The sequence below is a fragment of the Arachis duranensis genome, chromosome 5 (genome assembly GCF_000817695.3).
Source record: "Arachis duranensis cultivar V14167 chromosome 5, aradu.V14167.gnm2.J7QH, whole genome shotgun sequence".
Taxonomy (NCBI): Eukaryota; Viridiplantae; Streptophyta; class Magnoliopsida; order Fabales; family Fabaceae; genus Arachis; species Arachis duranensis.
The window spans coordinates 9,138,843-9,149,541 of NC_029776.3; positions in this window are offsets into that span (position 1 = coordinate 9,138,843).

A 10,699-nucleotide genomic window follows, 5' to 3' on the forward strand; every position below is an offset into this window, starting at 1 on the left:
GAAAGTGATGACAGGAATTGTTTCTTTGTTTCTTTCTCTTTGAACGGTGTATCTCATTAGAATAGTGATAATTTCATCGTTACTACAAAAACAAGGACAACTATTTGTATCTATTTTTTCGATAGCTTATTTTATTTAATTTATTTTAATAATATTTTTAAATTTATTCTTTTTAATATTTTTGATAATATTTTTTTAATTTATTTTTTAATTTATTAAACTAAATTAATTATACTAATTATGTGTATTCATTAATTAATTTAATTAATTTATTAGTCATTAAAATAATAAATCTAATAATAAAATAGATAACTGAGATATTTTTAATTAATAATTATATTAAATCAAATCAAATTATATTTATTGAGTTAAATTCAAATCATGTAAATTAATGACTAAATTAAAATAAAATAATCTTTTACTTATTCAAATTGAATGTAATAAATATAAATTAGTTTTGTTAAATAATCATAATTTTCTTATCTTTTATATATAGATGGCAAAACAAATTTATAAGAACATCTCTAATATTTGGTGTTAATTTTATTTTATTTTAGATTTCACAAAATGTCACATAAATATTTGTAGACTATATATCATAAGACTTGATTTAAAATTTAATATAAAATTTGTTATTCTAATGCCTGGTTTCATTTCAATTTAAATTTTAAATATTTTTATTATTTTAAATAAATTTAATTAAATTATGCAAATTTAACTAAAATAAAAATATAAAATTATTAATTATATACCATGCATATTTAGATGGAGAGAAAAAGTAAAATTTTATAAATAATTAAAAAATTATGTTAAATTCATTTGGATGTATTTTTCTATTAAATTAATAAGATAATAAAAAATAAAATAATAAAATACAGAACACAAATAAGTATATTTAATTTATGTAAGTAAATTTTAATTGAGTCTTTGTTACAACGTTATAATAAAATAACGTTACAATGGTATAGTAACGCTATTAATGTTTATTTAATAGATGAATTTAAACAAGTGGTAACATTTCACTTTTTTAAGTGATACGATACGTAGTTTTTTTATTGATATCAGTATCATTTTAAAAATAGTATCTAATGCAAGTTTTAATTTTAAATCAGTTTATTTACTATACAGGTCAAAATTGATACCTAAAATTTATCCTATTGGAGTTGCTCTAAGAATTATCATTTTTATTGTTGTTGCTATTTTATAGTGCCTTCTCTCTCTATTGTCAATTTAGCTAATTGTAGAACATTATGAAATTGATTTAGTAGTTTCAATTTTCATTGATAAAGCTCTCTTCTCCATTATAAGTTCCAAACTCACTCTAAGCCATTTTAAAACTCATGTTTTTATATAATAGATCCTTTTTAGTCTGAGACCGAAAAAGATCTTAAAAGAAAGCTTTCAAACAACTATTTTGTAACCATATATTCTCCCATAATATAATTTGCCTTTTATCTCTTAATGCTGTAGATAGATCGTTTATCATTTTCTCCCTCGCCTATAGTTATCAGACCCGAACCGGTAATTGACCTGTTCATACGACTATATTATTGGGTTACTGTTTCAACTGGTGGGTCACTGATTTATTTGATTGACCCGGTCATAATTAAATAAAAATATAAAATTATAAAAATAAAACTAAAATTAAAAGTTAAATGCATATTTTTAAAAATATATTAATAACAATTAAATATCAATTTTTAAATATAATTTATAATGCAAAAAGAGATAATAAATTAGTTACCAGTATAAAATATTTTTTTAATTTAAATAAATAAAAAAATAACACAATCAATATCAATATATGAATATATTTGTATACTATGTGTTATTACTTGTTTGGTATCCATGTAAATCCATACTTAAAAGACTAAAAAATTAAAAAATCATTTATGTTTTGTTATATATATAATTTTTGTCATATTTATTAGTAAGAAACAAGCTTGGCGTAATGGCAAGGAGAAGGCTGTATTCTCACGCGTGTTCGAAATCCACGTTCATCATTTTTGGGGTACTAGTGGGAGCTCCTACAATAGTTCGGTGGTTTGCGGGTGCACCGTGGACTCGCGGCGGTCTAGTTCGATCTAATGTGCGAACCGGCCAATTTTCAACAAGTTTGACCACCGTTGACCGGTTCGAAACCATATCCGGTCCAATCTTCCAATCGAACCGGCCAAATTATCGACATATTAGTTTTTTGGTTAAACTGGTCGGTCCGGTCCGATTCTGATAACTATGCCCTCACCTAATGCTCCTTGATGGGAAGCTAACAAATGTCTTAGAGTATCTCTATCACCACTTAAACAAGAAGCTAAGGCCCTACTTCGAATCACTGCATCTTTCAGCCCCAATCCTCCAAACTTCTTAGGAGTGTGAACAATTTTTCATTTAACTTGAGCAATCCTAGGGTTGCCATTCCCTTTATCTCAAAACTTCTTTTCTGCAGTGTAATTAACTTTTTCGAGACTGCCTTTAGCATCTCGTATAGGCTTAGGTTGTAAATTGGCTAGTTATTAAGAACAAATTTTATAAGAATCAACTTACCCTTTTCATAAACTCAACTTCTCTTCCACATTATCAATTATTGGTTTCTAGGTTTTCACTACTTACGAGTTTGTCCTTAGATAAATCCCAAGGTACTTTACTCATAGCACTATCGCCTTAACCCCCCAGTAAATCATACATCCATTGTACCCATTCTGAATTATAGTTTACCATAATTAGACTGGACTTATCAAAGTCAATATTCAATATAGACATCAGCTCAAAATAGTAAAAAAGTCTTTTATAATTTCAAATAGTCTCCTTTTTAGAAGGATAGAAAAATATAGTATTATCCACAAATTGAATATTGTTGTAATAAAACAAATGTGTGGATGCCCATTTATGACTTGGGCGGTTAATTGAAGAAATCGCCTTTCTAAAGATAAATTCATATTAATTGAGAGTTGAAAATGAAGTCCCCTTATGTGTATAAATAGGAGGTTAAGCCTCCGTCAATACTAAAACATCAATAACAATTAACACGTTATCAGCACGAGACTCTGATCAAATTTTAGGAAGACTCAGGTAACAAATTTTTATTATGTTGAAACTCTCTCATCTTGAATTTAATACTCTTGATATATCTGGAAACAATTATTTATCATGGATACTAGATGCTAAAATCCATCTTGATTCAATTGATCTTGGAGATACCATTAAAGCTGAAAATAATGCATCCCAGAAGGATAAAATCAAAACCATGATTTTTCTTCGTCGTCATCTTGATGAAGGATTGAAAAACGAATATCTCACATTAAAAGATCTCGTAGATCTGTGGAAAGACCTTAAAGAAAGGTATAATCATCAAAATACAGTGATACTTCCTTAAACCCGATATGTTAGAGAAAAGTTTCTCAAACTTCCATGCCTCGAATGTGCTCCTGCAGCAGCAATACCGAGAAAAAAGATTTTAAAAAAATATTTTGAGTTAATTTCTTACCTTCTTATTCCTGAACGCAACAATGAATTACTTCTAAGGAATCATGAAGCACACCCAGCTGGCGCCGCCCCATTTCCTGAAGTAAATGCGACAAATCATTACCCCAAAAGAGGTAAATGGCAAGATTTTGATAACAAAAAGAATGGAAGGAAGATGAATTATATTCACAAGAAAGGATCTCACCAGAAGTGGGATAAAGAAAAAAATTTTGGGAAAAATAAATCAATAGAGGATAAATATTTTCGTTGTGATGGAAAGGGCCATCGGTCACGTACTTGTCATACCCTAAAGCACCTAGTCGATCTTTATCAAGTATCTTTGAAAAAAGACGACAAAGAAAAGGAAACAATTTTTGTTTCAAATGATGTTAAAAATTTCACCACTCATTATGATGTATCTGATTTCTTTGAGGATCTTGAAGGACATATTAGCCATTTGATCAATGATGGAATAGTTTAATATGTGTAAATGTTCATGTGACTAAATAATGTAAGAAACTTCTTATTAAGTTTTATGCATTTGAATTTCAATCATAAATAATGAAAGAAACTTCATGTTAATAATAATAATAAAATTTTTAGTAAATAATATACTTCTTATAAAAATATTTTCAATCAAGAAAATTATTTTATTGCGTAGATATTTCTACTCATTTTATTATTAATTGTCTTCGAAGAAAATGGCAAGGACATATAGTGAAGATATTTGCCTTACGGATAGTGCGAGTTCCCATACCATTCTTAAAAGTAATATATATTTTACCCATCTTGTGCCAAAAGAAGAATATGTTAATACTATTATTAGCTCAGGCAATGTGATAGAAGACTCCAAAAGAGCTATAATTTTGTTTTCTGGAGGAACAAAATTCATAATAAATAATGCATTATTATCTACCAAGTCTCTGAGAAACTTGTTGAGTTTCAAAGATATTCGCCAAAATGGATATCATATTGAAACTATGAATGAGGGAAATCATAAGTACTTATGTATCACAACTCATGATTTAAATAAAAATGTTATATTAGAAAATTGTCCTCACTTTCATCTGGGTTATATTATACCAAGATTAGTACAATTGAATCACATGCCACTGTAAACCAGAAGTTTACTAACTCAAATGAATTCATAACTTGGCACGACTGATTGGATCATCTGGGAACAACCATGATACAGAGAATTATTGAAAACTCCCATGGACATTCACCAAAGAACCAGAAGATTCTTAAATCTAGTGAATTTTGTTATGCTGCATGTTCTCATAGAAAGTTAATTTTAAGGCCATCACCAGTAAAAATTGGATTTGAGTCCCCTGAATTTTTAGAGAGGATTCAAGGCGATATATGTGGACCTATTCATCTACCATGTGGATCTTTTAGATATTTTATGATCCTAATAGATGCATCTTCGAGATGGTCACATGTGTGCTTATTGTCTTCTCGCAACCTGGCATTTGCGAGATTACTGGCTCAAATTATTTGATTAAAAGCACAATTTTCAAAAAATTCAATCAAAGCAATTCGTCTTGATAATACTGGTGAATTTACTTCCCAAGCCTTTGATGCTTATTGTATGGCTAATGGAATAAATGTTGAACATCTAGTAGCTCAAGTTCACACATAAAATGGGTTAGCAAAATCACTTATTAAATGCCTCCAATTGATTGTTAGACCCTTACTTATGAGAATAAATTTCCCAACCTCGGTTTGGGGCATGCTATTTTACATGCCACAGCACTTATTCATTTGAGGATAACGAGTTATCATCAGTTCTCTCCTATACAATTAGCCTTTGGCTAGCAGCCAAATGTTTCCCATTTAAGAATATTTGGGTGTGTAATATATGTTCCCATTGCACCACCTTCTCGCACCAAAATGGGATCCCAAAAAAAATTAGGGATATATTGGATATGATTCTCCCTCTATAGTGAGGTATCTTGAGATACAAACTGGAGATGTATTTAAATCCCGGTTTGCGGATTACCATTTTAATTAATCAAAATTTCCAACATTAGGGGGAGAGAATAAGCTTCCTGAAAAGGAACTTAATTGGAATGAATCATCCTTGATGCATTTAGATCCTTGATCAGGGCAATGTGAACTAGAAGTTCAAAAGATTATACATTTGCAAAGAATAGCGAATGAATTGCATGATGCATTTTCCGACACAAAGAGGATAACCAAGTCTTATATACCAGCGAAAAATGCTCCTATTCGAATTAATGTCCCAATTGGACAAATTGCCACCGAAGTAAATACACGCCAGAAGCGTGGCAGACCTGTCGGTTTCAAAGACAAAAATCCTCGAAAAAGAAAAGAGGTAAATACTATTCCTGTTGAAAAATGCATAGTAAAGACACCTGCAGTTGTCCAAAATTCTAATATTGTTTTAATGCCAGAAGACATTTAGGTACCTGAAAATTGTAAAAATGATGATATCTCGATAAATTATGTCTTTGCAGGAGAGAAATGAGACCGAAATAAGACAATTATCAATGAAATATTTGCATATAATGTGACATTAAATATCATGCATGAAAGTAAGGATCTTGATCCAAGATCAGTCGAAGAATGTCGACAAAAGAATTATTGGCCAAAATGGAAAGAAGCCATGAAGGCTGAGTTAGACTCACTTGCAAAACGTAATGTCTTTGGACCTGTAGTCCGTACACCAGAAGATGTAAAACCTGTTGGATACCGATGGGTATTTGTGAGAAAACAAAATGAGAAAAATGAAGTTATACGCTACAAAGTTCGACTTGAAGCATAAGTTTTTTTCACAGAGACCCGGTATAGATTATGAAGAAACGTATTCCCCTGTAGTGGATGCGATAACATTGCGTTATTTGGTCAGTTTATCTGCATATCATAAACTACATATGCATTTAATGGATGTGGTAACAACCTACTTATACGACTCATTAGATCGTGATATCTATATGAAAGTCCCTGAAGGATTAAAGATATCTAAACCATCCAATGAATATTCGCAATGGTTATACTCAGTCAAATTGCAAAAATCTTTATATGGTCTAAAGCAATTTGGACGAATGTGGTATAATCGTCTTACTGAGTATCTGACCAAAAATGGATTCAAGAATGATGATATCTGTCAATGTGTTTTCATAAAAAAAATCTGCATCTGAATTCATTATAATTGCTGTATACATTGATGATTTAAATATCATTGGAACTTCTGAAGAGATTCCAACAATTATAAAACCTCTAAAAGAAGAGTTTAAGATGAAAAATTTTGGAAAGACTAAATTTTGTCTCGGCCTACAAATCGAGCATACAAAAAATGGGATCTTTATTCGTCAAACAACATACACAGAAAAGATCTTGAAGAGATTTTATATGGATAAGTCACATCCATTAAGTACCCCAATGATCGTAAGGTCTTTGGATGTGAAAAATGATCAGTTCCGTCCTAATGAAGAAAATGAAGATATCTTTGGTCCTGAAGTACCATATCTTAATGCTATTGGAGCGCTAATGTATCTTGCTAATAATACACGACCTGATATATCATTTGTTGTGAATTTACTAGCAATATATAGTTCCTTTCCAACCAGAAGATATTGGATTGGAATCAAACAAATCTTTCGATATATTCATAGAACGATTGATATGGGGTTGTTTTATCTCTATGGATCTAAGTCACAATTAGTTGGCTATGCAGATGTTGGATACTTGTCTGATCCACATAAAGGGATATCTCAAACAGGATACCTATTTACATATGGTGGTACAGCGATATCATAGAGGTCCACAAAACAGACAATTGCAGCAACCTCCTCTAATCATGCTGAAATACTAGCGATACATGAAGTTAGTCGCGAGTGTTTTTGGCTCAAGAGTTTGGTCCAATATATTCTGTCATCATGTGGACTGACTAATCATAAGATAGTTCCAACTGTCCTGTTTAAAGATAATACAGCATGCATTGCTCAACTTAAGGGTGGATACATCAAAGGTGATAGAACAAAGCATATTTCTCTCAAATTCTTTTTCACTCATGATCTTCAAAATCAAGAGACAATTGATGTCCGACAAATCCGCTCAAGTGATAATCTGGTAGATTTATTTACAAAGTCACTCCCAAAATCCTCTTTTGAAAGATTGGTACATCAGATTGGGATGCGCCGATTTTGAGACTTTAAATGATGTCGACAAGAGGGAGATATTGTACTCTTTTTTCCTTGGTCAGGTTTTTTCCCATTGGATTTTTCTTGACAAGCTTTTTAATGAGGCAGTCCCATCACAAAGAATTTTGTACTCTTTTCTTTCATTAAAGTTTTTTTCTATTGGATTTTTCTTTAGTAAGGTTTTAATGAAGTATAATCCTAAATGGTCATCCAAGGAAGAGTATTGTGATAAGAACAAATGTGTGGATGCCCATTTATGACTTGGATGATTAATTGAAGAAATCATCTTTCCAAAGATGAATTCATATTAATTGAGAGTTAAAAATAAAGTCTCTTTATATGTATAAATAGGAGATTAAGTCTCCACTAATATTAAAACATCAATAACAATTCTCTCTCTCATTATATTTTTTTATTTTATTTGTTATCTCTTATTTATTTATTTATTTCATAACAAATATGATATAACTCTATATTATCTCTTCTAACCCATTAAATATTATGTGTCTGTTCCTTATTGCCTCCTTAATTATCCTATGCAAAATATTAACCACAATTACAAAAAAAAGAACACAAAGGACCTCTTTATCTGAGTATCCTCTGTCTTAATTAAATAATTTCATTAGTGATAAGTTCAGCAATAGTAACATAAATGTAGAACACACATTCTCTTTTATCCTATCTTTAATTTTTTACCTTTGACCAAATTCTACCTTCAACTGAACAATATTTACAAAGCTTCACTAGATTATGTGATAAATTTTCTAAAAGTCTAATTTGATAAAAAATTTGGCTTAATTAACATGTGTTTTAAAGACTCGTAAGATGTGTATGTTAAGATTATTATAAAGATTTTATAGAGTTAAAAGAGAATAATAATATCATTATTAATATAAATTTTTTATTTTTTATTAGATGCGACTAATTTTTTTGGTAATGAATTTTTATTACGTGTTATCCATTGTTATGAATTGTTGGCGTATTTTTTATAGATATAAAATAGTTTTATTTTTTTAAATTATAATTCACAAATCGAATGTTTAAAATTGTGAAAATAAAAAAATCTAGAGTCCGATTTAAGTGACTAACAAATCCGACCCTCAATATTATATAAGCTAATTTTTTTAAAATTGTAAAACAAATTGATGAGTTAGTTTTGTAAATTGAAAAAAAAAACTACAAATCTGAACCTCGACATTGTGTGAATTGATTTTTTTACAGTAGAACAAATTGGTAGGTTGGTTTTATAAATTAAAACAAAAAAATAAAAATTATATATCTAAGGGTCAAATTTATGGTACTTATATAAAATAAAAACTTACTAAATTTTTAGGTTATTAAAAAACACCACTACTATTACAATACAAAAAATAAAAAGTCAATAGAGGCATGATAAATTCATTGTAAATTTTACACTTTTTCCTATAAAAAAATTTAATTGATAATTTAGTGTGTCCTTAGCTAAACCTAAATTTATATGCTTAATTTATAAGGTTTAAATTTTTAATAATTTATTATGTATTTATTAAAATAAAATATTTAAAAAAAAATTAATATTAATTTTAACATGTATATTCACATAGGAGCTGGTCTCCTTAAGGAGAATGGAAATAACTTCCTACACTTTCATTTCTTTTATAAATTTCAATTTAACTCCTTTTTTTAAATTTTTATTTCAACAATTTTTTATTGTAAAATTGATTTTAGCCTCTTCCATCAAATTTAAGCTGACTCTACTCCGATCCTATCTTTAAAACTCACAATAGCTAAATATAATTAATAATATATCTCATAATAAATTCACCTAATTAGTTCTCCTTCTTTTTTTTGAAAAAAAATTATCATTATAGGTATTATAAATAATTAAAAATGTACTATTTTCTATAATTTTTATACACATACAAGTCCACATTTATTTTTTTTTCTAATGTGATCAGTGATTATAATGTTAGTTTTATATTGTTTCAACTTTCAAGAGTTATATTGATTACCTCCCGAAGCTATGCTTGTTTTTTCCATTTAACCACCAGTTTATGAAAATATAATATTTTTCAATGTTTAAAACTATTTATTCATGTTTTTTAATTGTCATCATCTTTTATTTTTCAATTGATACGTGAATATATTGAACAGTTTTAATTAACATTTTGTTCTATTTAACTTTTTTTTTAATTAACTATCTATAATCCTTAGGAGTTTATGTTAAAAAAAAACATATAGACCGAATAAATAATGCTAAATAACTAAGTGATAAAAGGCGGCAAAGAAAAAACGCCAATAAATAGACAAGGATAAAACATGGAATTGGAGGAGTATCCATCTCAATGGAATTCATTGGCCAATAATTGATCTTTCTGCCTAACAACATTTGTCATCATCTACGAGACTACGATTGTGCTTTAATAAAATTTTGGGTAATAGTTAAAGTAATTTTTAAAAAAATTTTTTTAATTTATCTAATTGAATTAGTTTTTTAAACTATAAATTAATTAATTTGTCATCCCGTTATTTTAGTAATAATTTCTATTAATAATTAATGATGTAAAATATTAATTAATAATATATATAATATTTGACATTACGTATATTTATAAAAATATACTAATTTTTTTAATTTCATAAAATCTAGTCTTAATATCATTTAAAAGAAACTAAAATAATAAATTTTTATTAATATATCTAATCAGAATCTAATTAAACATGTTAAATACTATATATATTATTTATTAATATTTTATATCATTAATTTTTTACATAAATTATTAGTGAAATAATAGAAAGATAAACAAATTTTAAAAAAATATAATTTTTTAGAAATTAATTTAGCTTTGTTGACCCGTAAAACCTTGGACCAATATAATGCATGTACTATGCGTTTTGTTCATTCCAAGCATGTTTTGCAATTTACGAGACCAGAAAGTTTGATTTGTTTAACTAGAAACTAGTTAGAAGACTGTGATCCACGTAACCATAGTATACTAGTACTTTAAATTTACTAGCACATCTATAATATATAATAGAAATACAGAAAGTTTAATATTCAAATTTTTTTATTTTATTTCTATTTTTAT